This window comes from Nothobranchius furzeri, chromosome 1 (assembly GCF_043380555.1).
Source record: "Nothobranchius furzeri strain GRZ-AD chromosome 1, NfurGRZ-RIMD1, whole genome shotgun sequence".
In the NCBI taxonomy this organism is placed as follows: Eukaryota; Metazoa; Chordata; class Actinopteri; order Cyprinodontiformes; family Nothobranchiidae; genus Nothobranchius; species Nothobranchius furzeri.
The window spans coordinates 77,537,261-77,551,505 of record NC_091741.1 but is presented as its reverse complement, the minus strand read 5'-3'; the positions used below and the strand labels follow the sequence as shown (position 1 = coordinate 77,551,505).

The 14,245-nt window shown below is 48.5% G+C and overlaps 1 protein-coding gene across 1 annotated transcript in view; it reads right to left on the bottom strand.

Moving 5' to 3' along the window:
• The window catches only part of LOC139069653 (uncharacterized), an 816,187-nt gene extending 803,451 nt beyond the window's left edge, over window positions 1-12,736 (bottom strand). Inside the window, exon 1 of the mRNA XM_070550369.1 lies at window positions 11,013-12,736. The gene's annotated coding sequence lies outside the window, so the exon portion shown is untranslated. The remainder of the gene's footprint in view (window positions 1-11,012) is intronic.
• Between the last annotated feature and the right edge of the window lie 1,509 nt (window positions 12,737-14,245).

Here is a 14,245-nt window from a genome sequence, read left to right as displayed (position 1 = left end):
TTAATTAATTAAGATATTCTTAGATATACGGGGCACCATTCCCCTTTTTCCGGGGAAAAATTGAATCCAAAACTCTTATCAGTCTTTCTTGAAGTTCGTAGAATCCTTGGAGCAGAGACTTCTCTTCGACACAACAAAGCTACTGGAGACGAAAATCTGAATTTTATAACGTTTAATTAACAATTTGTCAAATGAATAAACAGTGGAATAGATGAATAATAACCGTGTGATATGATTGAAGATGGATGTGTTTGCATGTGATGGAGGATGTATGAATGGGGTCCTTTGTTCTCACAAAGGAGTAGTGTGTATGTGTGTGTGTGTGTGCGTGTGTATGGATTCAAAATGGAGTCTTGAATACAAGATGGCTGACCCCTTTGTCTGGCTAAAGTGTGGGTGGCAACTTGCACTTTAACTTCCAAAGCACTTAGAATCAGTAGTAACTTAACCTTAAATCACTCAAAACATTTCAAAAGATCATGAAACAACACAAAAGATTAATCACAAATTAATATCTTTTAGTTTCAGCCTGGCCATGACAGAAACCATTTTAAGATACCAAACAATGATCAATAAGCAGTTTATTCTTTCAAAATGACCCGACGGACGTGTTTGGGACGAAAGAGGAAAACACGAAGCTACTTTTTAAGCAATAGACGCGGTTTATTGCTTATTTGAGACTATAGAGGAAACGGGAGAAGAAAAGGAGAGAAAAAAATGAGTTTCCTGATCACCAAAGCAGCAAGGCGTCCCCCGCTGTTATGACTTGACGGTTCTCCGTTTTTCTCCGCAGTTTCCGGCGTCATCCGTCGGTTTGATGCTTTCTCCGTTGTTTGGCGTTCACGAGTGTTTCTCCACGGGCTGGACAGAGACAGCAAAGTTTCTTTCTGTGCTGAGTTATAACTTACAGCGTTTCTGAGAGCTGGATGGAGTTGTTGTTTCCCTCCGCAGTTCTGTGTCCTCAAACATCAGCTGGAGGGGAGCAGAAACGAGCAGATCTGATGGGCTTGCAGTTTAGTTTCCAGCAGTTCCGTGGCTCAACTTGGCACTTAGAGCTTCCGCGTGCTCAAAGAAGTCGGAGCGTTCGACAAGCGTGTCCTCACCGCCAGGTATCCTGGGCAAAAGAACGAGGTTTCTTTGTCTCTGCTGAAGATTTATGGTCTTAGTTCGCGGGAAAAGTCCACGGCCTCCCGCACATGCGCAGAACGTGTTTCTGGTACTAGGCGGTGACGTCATCACAATGCTTCCGTGTGCAAAGCATCATGGGAAATGAAGTTTCTTGGCGCTGATGTGATTATTTGCTTTTCAGAGCAATTTAAGCACAGTCATTTTGGAGAAAATCACTGCATAGTAATTTCCTCATGAGGTCAGACCCTCAACATTCCCCCTTTTGGTTTCGGGGATCGCGCCCAAAGCTCGATCGTCGGAAGCACAGATGGGTTTGTTCCTCATGAACGTATGTCGACTTGATTGTCGGAAGCACAGGTGGGTTTGTCCCTTAGGACGTTGGTCTCCTTGGACGCCTTTGTCTTTGGTCTTTGTCTTGGATCCTGGCACCTTTGGTCTTTGTCTTTGTCTTGGATCCTGGTCAGGCACAAAACAAAAGAGGATAGGAAACGGGATAGTCCCCAACGCGCATAACGAGAAGAAGCCACTCACGCAGGTGGTACGCAATGATGATGTCGTCCATGCGAGAGGTAGTAGTGTAGAAGGAGGAAGGTCGGTGGGCGGTTAACTCCACGAGGGGACACAAAGGCATCTCACCGCCGGCCATACAGTTCAGTTTATGGAGCACGCGGTGATGTACGAGGTCCATAGTTCGCAAACGCGCATTGACCTATGTGGTCCCAAGATTCCCCCCTTTTTGGTCCAAAGGGTGGATCAGGACAGTCTTTGGGCTAAAACAAGGACCATAAAACTAAGAGGTACTACAATGTGCTGGTGCGTCAGACAGAGTCATTGACAGACTGAGGTGGGCCGGCACATAACCACTAGTTAATATGTGACCAAGTAAGAAACAAAAAAATACAGAAAACCCAAAAAAAACAAACATATAACATATAACATCCAAGAAAATTCATAGCAACCTTGAGGTCTCATAAAATACATTCTTAGGTCATACAGTCAGTGTGTAGCTTATAAAGAATGTGACATACTGCAACACTCAGATAAATATGTGAGGTAGACTAAAATGAGAACTACTCTTAGGTTTACAAAATAATAAAGAAAATGTTGCTCACCCCCTTTAGACAGGTGTGGTACATTCACGCTTGGATTCTCCCCGAACGCGGTCACGAGGCACACCGTAGGTGAGCAAGTGCATCTTATCTTGGAGTTTATTAACACGCCTGTAGGCGGAATAAGCTATCACGGCCGTGATGAGCCATCCCATCCCCAGGGCGACCAATGTGCAGATTAAAGTCGTATAATCTGTGTCAATGTAGCGTCTTGGGCGTCAAAGTAAGTTCACGCGGGTTTTGTGTGAACTTAGCAAATTTGGTTCCTTCAATCAGTAATTGTTGGTCAATTTCTAAATCGAAGGCAAAGTTATAACCCTGGAAAGCGTCCATGATCTCAATCTCTGAGTCATGCTGTTCGAGGTTGAGGTGATGGAGTGTCAGGTTTCTAGTTCAAAGTGGAAATGCCTACCGTCCTTTCAAATACCAATGCTCAGCATCGACCTAAACCTATAGATGTGAGGTGTCACAATTATGGGAACATGTAACAGGAAACCGAGTTCTAATTTTCTGCATCAACGTGAATGGGAATTGCACTACCTAGGCTGTACGCTAGGTGGATTTGTGAAAGGTGCACAGTAGAGGGGTAGCAGCTGTCAAGCTAACTTTGAGCAGGTCCAGTGGTACCAAGTACGGGGAAATACGACTTTCAACCAAGCTGTCCAGCGTGGAACTTACTTCCCTGAGCAGGTCCTACATCAAATCTCTCACCACTCGTGTGTACACAATATCCTGAGGTATGGTTTCAGACAAAGTCTTGATTGCACGTAGAGATTCATTAATCAGAGCCTAGTGTAGGTACCAGAGTACTCTGTAAGGTTTTAGTAGGTACATCCTGTTAGCGGTCTAGGAAGGAGTTTCTCTTGGTTAGTGAAAATGACGGCGGGGGGGGCTTGGTTCTTTGTCGGTTAGTACATGTTAGTGGGTTAAACGTGCACTTCCCCCCCTTTCCATTTCCATGCATAGAACTATGTCGAGACTACGTCTACCTCCTGCGGGGAGTCTGGTCTCTGTACCCGCGGGGATGGTTTGACGTAGGGTTTGATTTGGTTTGCATGCACCCATTTGTAGACAGGCTCCTGTCTCGCTTTGGTGATGCATAACCTGTATGCAACTGGAGAGAGTTTTGCCACGATCTCAAATGGTCCTGACCAGCAGGGCAGGAACTTCTTAGCTTTGCGTGCCGGTTGGGCGAACCGAAAGTAGAATACTTTGTCACCCACCTCGTATTCGCGGCTGGTTGTCTTTTGGTCGTAGTAGGCTTTAGCGCCTTCTACGTTGGTCTCCAGTTTCTTCTGAGCGTGCGCGAACGTAGCTCTGAGGTGTGTTTTCAAGTCTGCCACATACTGATGAGCGGTATAGGCAGTGGCAACACTGACATCCTCTGGGTGATACAGGAGGTGCAGTGGTAGAGTCATTAGTCTGCCGGTCATCATCTCAAAGGGCGTAACCCCAGTGGATCGCTGTGGAGTGGACCGTATGGCCATCAGGACCAGAGGGAGCTTGACGTCCCAGTCTTTCCCAGTGGAGCAGACGTACCTTTTGAGCATAGAGACGACCGTGCGGTTCATCCGTTCGACCTGTCCGGATGACTGTGGGTGATAGGGGAGGTGGAATCTCACTTCCACTCCCAAAAGTTCAAACAGGGACGTCATTACACTGGATGTGAAATGAGTTCCTCGGTCAGAGTCAATGCAGAGTGGAAGTCCCCATCGACTGAAAACGTGGTTAATCAGCAGTACAGCGGTTGTGACAGCTGTATCGTTTGGCGCTGGAAGGCATTCCACCCACTTTGTGAAACTGCAAGTTACAGTTAGCATATATTTGTTTCCTCTTGCCGATTTGGGAACCGGTCCAACCCAGTCGATCTGCAGGTGGGACCAAGGGAAGGTTATTCCCCTGCGTTGCAGTGGTGCTCTAGCAAGCGGCTGGGAGGGTTGAAACTGGGCACAGATGAGGCAGCCTTGGACATAGCTGTGTACGTCCTTGGACATCGACGGCCAATATGCTACTTCTGTCAGTGATGCGAGGGTAGCTTTTGCTCCGCGGTGACCTCCAACCGGAGTGTCGTGGGCGTAGGCAAGCATCACTCCTCTGTGGTCGAGTGGAACAACCCAGCGCGGCGGGCTGTGATCGTCACGTATGTAAACTAACAAATCGTTCTGTAGTTTCAGATGCGCGAGTTGACGATGCAGGGTTACCAAATCTTGGCTTGCACCAATAGGTGGTGATGGTTGTTTAGACATCGGGCCCTTTTGGAGAAGCTCGCGGATGAGCTTCAGGTCAGGATCTTGTTCCTGCATGGTGACTAGGTCCGCATCATGTGGTTGTCTGCCTAGAAACACGGGTACCCCAACGTTCTGAGGTTCGTCTGCATGTTTAGCATGGCGACGAGTAATCGCGCAGACCTCGTGAACGGCCTTGGGTGGAAGCCACTCGTCTTTGAATTCCCAGCAGGTTCCCTGGTCAGCACCGAGCTTAGCAAGGCGGTCAGCTTCGTCATTACCATCTTTCTCTGGACCTATGGTCCTGGAGTGACCTTTGACCTTTTTCCAGTAGACCATTATGCCTTTCTCAGTGGTGAGCAGATCACACGCTAGGAATAACTCCGAGTGTTTCACATCTCTGTTCCTGGCGTTTTTCATGTGATTCTCCTTCCACATGGGGAAGTGAGAGATGAAGCTGTGTCTAGCGTAGTTTGAATCTGAGCAAAGGACGATTTGAGTGATGTCCAAGGCTGCCGCCTGCTGGAGGGTTATCAACACTGCAGCAATTTCAGCGTACTGACTAGACTTTTGGCCCAACCGGTAGTGATTTGGTTGCTTAGTGTCACAGTCCACCCAAACGACTCCAACCCCGGCACGGAGCTGGCCTTCGTGAAGGTAGGCGCATCCGTCAGTGTAAACTTTCGGAAGCCCTTGGCAAACATTCTCATCAAAGTAGCGATGATTGGATGCGGTTGGGTAGACTGCGGCAGGTGTGTCCAGGGGGCCCATGACGGAGTCAGAGTCACAGTGCTGGCAGCCTGCTAGCCCTTGTCCTAGCGCTAGCTTGGTGTTCTGACCATACTTGACCTCAATGTTGTATCCTTGGAGCACCATCATCCACGTCGCAATGCGGCTGTTTGACACTCTTCCTTCGCGCAGACGCTGGCTGTTTAGGAAGGTAACAGGCTGATGACACGTTTCAATGATCACTTTCTGTCCACCGATGTAACTACGAAAGTGTTCGACGGCCCAGACTGTAGAGAGGAGAGCTCTCTCGCAGTCTGAGAACTGGAGTTCCACCTTGCTCAGAGGCTTGCTGGCGTATGCCACAACTCTCATGTCCTGATCGTGTTTCTGCTTCAAAGCAGCGCTCAGGCTGTGAGAGGAGAAAGTAGCCTCTATGTAGAACTCTTTATCCTTGTCTGGGTAAGCCAGACAGGGTGCGGACGCCAACTTCTGTTTTAGGAACTGGAAGGAGAGTTCTTGGGGTCTGTCCCACACGAAAGGTGTGTCGTTCTGAAGCAGCTCAGTGAGGGGCCTCGCTGTTTCAGCGTACTCCTCAATGAACTGTCTGGAGTAGTTGCAGACTCCGAGGAAGCTCCTGAGTTCAGTCAGATTAGCTGGGGCTTTGATGTCCTGAATGGCTCTAATGCGTCCCGCTTGGGGCTCGACTCCATTAGGGCCAACCAGCAGTCCAACATACTCCACTTTGGTTCGACACCATTGTCCCTTGAGAATCGCCAATTTAGCTCCGGCGTCAGCGAGCTGTTGCAGCACGTGACGGAGTTCGGCCAGGTGCTCCTCGAAGGTTCGACTCCTCATCAAGATGTCATCGACATATATGAGGTTCCCTCTGGAAGCAGCATCTGACATGGCTTTGTGGAGGAAGATGTTGAACTCGGCAGGTGAGTTAGAGTAGCCAAAGGGGCAGCGGTTCCAAGTATATTGGCGATTTCCAAAGGAGAAAGCCAGTTTATACTGGTCCGCCGGCTCAACCTTCATGGTCCAGAAGCCGTTGGCTACGTCAACCGTAGAGAAGAAACGAGCATCTCTGACTCTGGCTAGCTCCTGATCTAAATGGATCATAGGCCACCTGGAGAGAGGTACTTGTTTGTTCAGTGCACGATAGTCTATGGTGAGACGCCATTTCCCAGTCGGTTTCAGAACCGGCCAGATGGGAGAGTTGTAAGTGGAGTTACACTCTCTGATGATGTTTTTCTCCTTCAGCTGATCGAGGATCTCCTGGATCGACTCATAAGCAGCGAGGGGAATCTTGTACTGACGTACAAAAGTAGGAGGGGCATTCGGGTTCGTCGGAATGCGAACCGTGTGCAGGTTTGTGAGTCCACAGTCCAGGGAGTCCCTGGATAAGATGGACTGAAACTCATAGAACAGGCTTCTAAGCGCTGCTCTCTGCTCCTCTGACTCCAGCGCATCCGCTTTGTCAAGCTGCTGGCTGACTTCGGCCTCGAAGCCGTCATAAGGTTCAGAGGAGGAGGGTCTCTGGTGTTCCGGGCTTTCAACCGGTGACTCAGAGGGTTGAGTATTTATTGCAAAAACCGTTAGACACTGACCGCCGTCAGTATCTAAGGTTGCACTGCAAATGGGTTCCTTAGGAAGGGCTTCATGCCGCTTGATGGTAATCATTTGTGAAGGGAAAGTACTGAATGTGTCTACACCAACCTGTCTGTCGTTCAAGAACAACGGAAGTTGTCCGATCACGGGGAATGAAAGTTCGAAGTCATGGAATGAGCCATCTATCAGCATGCCCAAGGGCTTTCCTGCCGGCAGGTGGATAGGACTCTGGGTCGGATTTTCGACCAACAAGTACGCAGAACGATTGTTCAGCTCCAAGAGTGGCGTGCCACAGACGGCTAAGTTGAGCTCCAAGAAGTGTGGTGATGGCTGGAAGAAGGCCTGTGTGCCTGGCAGCTTCTGATGCTTCATCAGAGTCAGACGAACAGGCACTCCTTTGACCAGTGGGGGCAGAACCGTGCTGGCCTCAACCACTGCACGGCAGGCCTGTGGAATGGTCTGTCCGGACAGCAAGTGTTCACGGCCTTCTGAGCGAGGCTCAGAGGAAGGTGTGGCCCGGGCCCAAAGGACTTGATTGCAAGTGTCCAGCTGAGCACCTAGTCGAACCAGCAGATCTGCTCCAATGAGTGCAGGTGGATCAAGCTGTGGTATGATGCTGAATGTATGTGTGAGCTGTCTTGCTCCAAGCTGGATAGTCAGGGAGCAGACCTCTGGCGCTTTCAGGAGCCTCTGCGGCCAAGTAGCTGACAAGAGCCGGTGGCTACGTGTCACACTGACCAGAAGGGGGTCCTTCTGATGCAGGTGTTCAAACGTCTGCTGGCTGATGGCTGACTTTTCAGACCAAAGAGCAAGGCGAGCATCTGAGATGTGGGTGCAGTTGATGGTAAGACCACCAACTATGTGTGGTGCATATGGCTGCAGGCTGACGTTCTTCAGCGAGCAGAGAAAAGATAAATGTGTGCGGAACGGAGTTCCAGGAGCGGTTTCATGCCTTTGCAGGCGGTCATCGTCTGTGGGAGCCGTAGGGAGGGGCATGACCTTGGAACAAGGGTTTTGCGGCTCACTTATGCTGACCTCAAGAATGGAGGATGGTCGGCTGCTATCTGGGTTCCAGGGCTTAGGTGTGTCCACCTGGGCCCACAGTTGACCCTTCTGGCAGTCGATGAGGGGAGCTAGACGTTCAAGCAGGTCCTGACCAATGAGAAGTGGTTCAGTGTCTAGCTGGCAGACATAAAACGGGTGAACCAGAGTCATGTCTTGGAAGGTGATATCCAGCCACGCCTGGTGAGTGATACACTCCCGGGTCTGGGTGTAGCTGGTGATTTTCAGGTCACAAGGTTCAACCTGGACTGGTTTCCCGAGCGACCGCATGGTGTCAGACACGCGATGGAACAATGTGGAGCACATCAGGGTGATTTCTGAGCCGGTATCCAGCAGAGCATCAACTTGTATGCATCCACCTAGATTGGTGCTACAGTACAAACGGCGAGCATGATCATGGTTTGTTAAGTCACCAAGGAACTTCAGAAATTTAGTATCTGGTTTCTCTGGGGGGTAGATTTCAGGAGACTCCTGTGGTCTACCAGTAGTGTTTCCCCAACTGATCAGGTAAGTCCTGGCCACGCTGGGGGGTTGAGCCACGCCTAGTCATGCGGACGTTGGCTCTGAGTCTGGCTTCTTAGAAGCAGACTTTGGTGCAGGGGTCTCATCTGCAGATCTCAGCTGTTCCTTCTGTTTAGCTAGGAACTGCTGAAACATCTCCTGGAGGTCGGCTTTGGTCAAGTACTCACCTGCGGACTTGTGTTCGGGACCTACCTGTGGGCGGCGCTCCTTAAACCTTCCACTGTTCCGACCTGCCTGCCGTTGGTTTTGGTTGGGCCACTTCCTGTCTGATTGTCCAGACCTAGGCGGCCAATCAGCACCCCCCTTCCCCTGTTGAGGAGATTGGGACTGCTCTCGCGGTTTAACAGGTCTAGGTTTAGCAGATTTTGGCTTAGTGGGTGGAGCTTCTGTGCCTTCGAGCTCCAAACGCGGCTCGGTGTCGGGAGCTAGGTGCATGACACGGTGATGTGCGTCAGGCTTTTGGGGCTTTCCGCCGGCTTCCCAAGCCTGTTGGGCGTATCTCCTAACCTCCTGAGTTGTCAGTTTTTTCATCCGACAATACATTGAGACTTCGGAGCGAACACACTCGTGCAGGTTGTGAATGAACAGGGATCTGAAGGCAGGGTCTTCCTCGAGCCCAGGGCCGTTTCGACCTTGGAAATAAGCACTTTTGAGTCTGCGATAATACTCTCTGGGGGGTTCGTTCCTCCCGTGTTTGATGGAGAAGGCCCCCATTGTAGCTGACGCGGAGTCTGCATACGTGGCGTATTCATCCCTCAACGCTCGGCAGAGCGAGGAGTACCGATCTCGAATGTCAGATGGTAGAGTTTCCATGAAACCATGCACCGTTCTAGATGTAGTTTTCCAAATTAGCTTGAGCTTTTCCCTTGAAGAGGGTGCTGGAAGATCAAGCAGACAACGTTCTATCTCCCTGAGATAATCGTCAACATTGGATTCATTGGTGTTAGGATCAAAGCGTTCTATGTCTTTAGCTAGCGATTCAATTTGACGTACACGGAGCCCTGACTCACGGTACGGCGCGTCATCCTCTGACTCTGACCCACGGTCTGTCTCAGAGGGCGCTGGATATCGCTGCTGTGCTCTGGGCTCCCAATGTTGACTCCTGGGGCCCAAATCGGGGTCCGGCATGTTGTGGCGGGCTGCTGGCACGTCACGTGGGTGTCCTGGGAGATCCTCCTCCCGGGGCACGTCTGCGTAGTGCAGCCTGCGTCTTTCAACTGGGGCATCTGCGTAATACGTTTTGTCCGGGTACGGACTGGCGTATGATGCTTTGTCCTGCAGCTGGTTATCGGCATGCCGAATACCGGAGTAGCTAGGATGGGTGGATGGTTGAGGTGCAGGTTGGGCTTGTGGATAACCCCAGCCGGCACCTTGCACCCTTCGTGGACTGGGGGAGCGGTCTAAATAGAGGTGCCGCTCAGCTGGTCGACTTCTCACTGATTGAGAAGGCCGTGAAGATGAGGGTGGTGGTCCAACCTGGGGTTCGAGGGCGAACTGCCCTCGGCCCCTAGGTGGTCCTGAATACCCTAGAGTGTGTGTAGGGAACGGGGCCGAAGGTTGGGACAGATAAGCTTCATCTCTCCCCTGCGGCGTGCGTCCGTCCAGAGAGTCAAGGTGTTTCCCCCCTTCCCACTGTCTGTTGTCATCAGCAGAAGGGGGCGGGGTCTCCTCCCCATCTTCCCCAGAATCGGTGCGGGTGTCGTCTTCCTCGATCAGCCTTCCATTTCGCTGTTTTTCAGCTAGCATACTCTGGAGGTTCATGATCTTCTGACCACGTTGGAGTCCTCTCTGATAGAGGATCAGGGCTAACTTAGCTAAGTGAACCTGGATTGGTTTTGTACCATCCGGGTTTTCTATTTGATCGATTACAGCTTCTAGCTCGACGCTACGCTGTTCTTCAGTTAAATCCCTAGAAGGGTAGTCGGGTTCTCGAGCAACCGCGACCAGTTTGGACAATATTTGTCCAGAAAGTAGGCCAGGTTCATAGTCGTGGGCCGCAGCGCCACCTGGTTGCTGGGAGTTGGTCAGGTCACTACTCTGTCCCTCCATTTTAACAACCGAACCAAAAATAGCCTAGTAGAGCTTCTGCAGATAGCTCAAGGCTGCACCTTTGGCAGCAACTGCTAGCTTTGTAGCAGAAAAACACTAAATTAACCTTTGTGCGCACAGGTTTTAGCGTTTTAAGATTGCACGGAATGCCGTGACTGACGCTTAAAATACTATTCCTTTCAGTATTTTAGCAAAAGCTGGTGCGTTGCCGTAGCAACGTCTTACAACACTTGCAGTGTTAAATATGCTAGTTATTCCTTCAGAATATTAGCAAACAAGGTGTTATCAGTCTTTGAGTGAAGGTTTCAGTTAGTTATAATAGCCACTGTGAGTTAAAGTCGCTAAATTAGCAGTTAATTTTAGCCTAAAAGGGTTAGTCAGAATTACTTACACGCTGCACCTTTAATGAGGAACTGAATTTTAACCTAAAAGGTTAGCCAGAATTAATTACACGTTGCACCTTTAAGGAAAAACTGAATTTTAACCCAAAAGGTTAGCCAGAATTAATTACACGTTGCACATTTAAGGAAAAGCTGAATTTTAACCTAAAAGGTTAGCCAGAATTAATTACACGTTGCACCTTTAAGGAAAAACTGAATTTTTAACCTAAAAGGTCAACCAGAATTAATTTACACGTTGCACCTTTAAAGAAGCACTGAGTTACTGGTGAGAGTTCGATGCAGCTTCCTGCTCAGCGAAATCAGCACCACTCTGTTGCTGGTTCAAGGCTGAACAACGGATTATTTTTAATTCAAGCTCTTTGGATTTATTTGTTTGTTTGTGCCGGATAGAAATCTCTGTGTATCCAAGCCTCACACGGGGCACCAATAAAATGTTGGGGTTATTAGGAGCGAACAATTAGTAAGCTTCAACTTACTTTTGGATTCTTCAATAAATTCTGTAAATATGGGAATATTTACTGATTTATTAATTAATTAAGATATTCTTAGATATACGGGGCACCATTCCCCTTTTTCCGGGGAAAAATTGAATCCAAAACTCTTATCAGTCTTTCTTGAAGTTCGTAGAATCCTTGGAGCAGAGACTTCTCTTCGACACAACAAAGCTACTGGAGACGAAAATCTGAATTTTATAACGTTTAATTAACAATTTGTCAAATGAATAAACAGTGGAATAGATGAATAATAACCGTGTGATATGATTGAAGATGGATGTGTTTGCATGTGATGGAGGATGTATGAATGGGGTCCTTTGTTCTCACAAAGGAGTAGTGTGTATGTGTGTGTGTGTGTGCGTGTGTATGGATTCAAAATGGAGTCTTGAATACAAGATGGCTGACCCCTTTGTCTGGCTAAAGTGTGGGTGGCAACTTGCACTTTAACTTCCAAAGCACTTAGAATCAGTAGTAACTTAACCTTAAATCACTCAAAACATTTCAAAAGATCATGAAACAACACAAAAGATTAATCACAAATTAATATCTTTTAGTTTCAGCCTGGCCATGACAGAAACCATTTTAAGATACCAAACAATGATCAATAAGCAGTTTATTCTTTCAAAATGACCCGACGGACGTGTTTGGGACGAAAGAGGAAAACACGAAGCTACTTTTTAAGCAATAGACGCGGTTTATTGCTTATTTGAGACTATAGAGGAAACGGGAGAAGAAAAGGAGAGAAAAAAATGAGTTTCCTGATCACCAAAGCAGCAAGGCGTCCCCCGCTGTTATGACTTGACGGTTCTCCGTTTTTCTCCGCAGTTTCCGGCGTCATCCGTCGGTTTGATGCTTTCTCCGTTGTTTGGCGTTCACGAGTGTTTCTCCACGGGCTGGACAGAGACAGCAAAGTTTCTTTCTGTGCTGAGTTATAACTTACAGCGTTTCTGAGAGCTGGATGGAGTTGTTGTTTCCCTCCGCAGTTCTGTGTCCTCAAACATCAGCTGGAGGGGAGCAGAAACGAGCAGATCTGATGGGCTTGCAGTTTAGTTTCCAGCAGTTCCGTGGCTCAACTTGGCACTTAGAGCTTCCGCGTGCTCAAAGAAGTCGGAGCGTTCGACAAGCGTGTCCTCACCGCCAGGTATCCTGGGCAAAAGAACGAGGTTTCTTTGTCTCTGCTGAAGATTTATGGTCTTAGTTCGCGGGAAAAGTCCACGGCCTCCCGCACATGCGCAGAACGTGTTTCTGGTACTAGGCGGTGACGTCATCACAATGCTTCCGTGTGCAAAGCATCATGGGAAATGAAGTTTCTTGGCGCTGATGTGATTATTTGCTTTTCAGAGCAATTTAAGCACAGTCATTTTGGAGAAAATCACTGCATAGTAATTTCCTCATGAGGTCAGACCCTCAACACCAGGACATGAAGAACCACACACACACAAAAACCAAGTAAAATAGTAAAGTGATTTATTAATGGAGGATAAGGAAAACGAAAGGCACTGCTCCAGAAAAACAGGAACAGGACGGGACTGGAATCTAAAACGAAAGAATAAACAATCGTGAAACTTGTGCCGGAACCAGAGAACCAAGAGAATCTATTTCTGGGTAGAATTGTTCTTAGTCATAGACCAGGGCTTAGCGGTGGTGGACTGGGTGAAGATCAGTTGAGGAGAGGCGAGAGGACCATTGACCGAAGAGGAGGTGGTCAGGAGATGGTTGTATGAGCCCAGGGTGTAGGTTGGCAGGCAGGCGAGCGATGAAGAGAGGAGGCCAGAGGATCCTGAACGGCGGGACGTGGAATACAACTCCAGGCGTGGTTAGAGGATACGAGGCGAGATACTGGAACAAGAACACACAGGATTTCATAGGACAAGTTCGCAGGAGTTTCAGGAGATATACTGGGCTAGAAGCTACCCTTGGTGAGAGTATCAACCGACACTGGAGTTGTGTCACACCGCTCCTTAAATCCCCTGGCTCTCTGATTAACAGTATCAGGATCAGCTGGAGCTCGTTGCCACGCCCACCTGCAGCACAAACAGCTGACTGCCAGGTCTCCTCTCTTGCTGATTGAGGCAGACCGTGACAACGTGTCTTTAAAACCACAACAAAAAGAACTGCTAAAAGCCTTTCTTCTGAAGAAAAATGTTAGCACCATCGCCTGGCGCCATTTTTGACTACATCTAAAAGACTACAGTGTTGCACGGTACAGTCGGCATTTCCACATTTTTTCTGATTGCTTATTTTTGAGCTGGTTAGTCCCACCTCTCATGTGCCTCTCTGCCTTTGAGTAACCAGACGTACGCTGCTCAGTGCTGATTGGCTCGGTTAGAATTCTCAGGGGGTGGGGTTATTTGCATGGGACAGTTACCAGACTCATTCTCTGTGCAGAATTAAACAGAGGACAGGTCTGGCAAGCCAAGCTAGTTTCTTCTTTAGTGCCTCTATAAATATTCCAAATGTGAAAAAACCTGTTCATTCATTTTCTGTCAATGTTTGGTCTTAGGAATTAGGTGTCTGAAAGTTTGGGAAATCACAAACAGGGAAAGTAGAATAGAACCTCCTCTCACATGCAAGAAAGTGCCACTACTGGTGGAGCAGCAGCTATGCTCCAAGCCCTTTCCAAATAGACAGGGTTTGGAAAACACTCGCTTCAGTGAGAGGACTCTTCCCGCATGCGCTGACAGCGAGCTGTGCTGAACTTGATTGATGTTGCTACCTCCGCGATGTGCGTAACGATTTAAATGTCAGCGCATTTGCATGCGTCAGGGTAATTCTTTCAAAACGACCAACAGCCTTGAAATTTCTTTCAAAATAAATATACAAATACAAGACATATCCAGTCAATGCAAACGCTGCCATTTATTGCTTTGCCTTCTTGTGAAAATTGTTGCAGAGAAACATTAAACTTGATCAACACC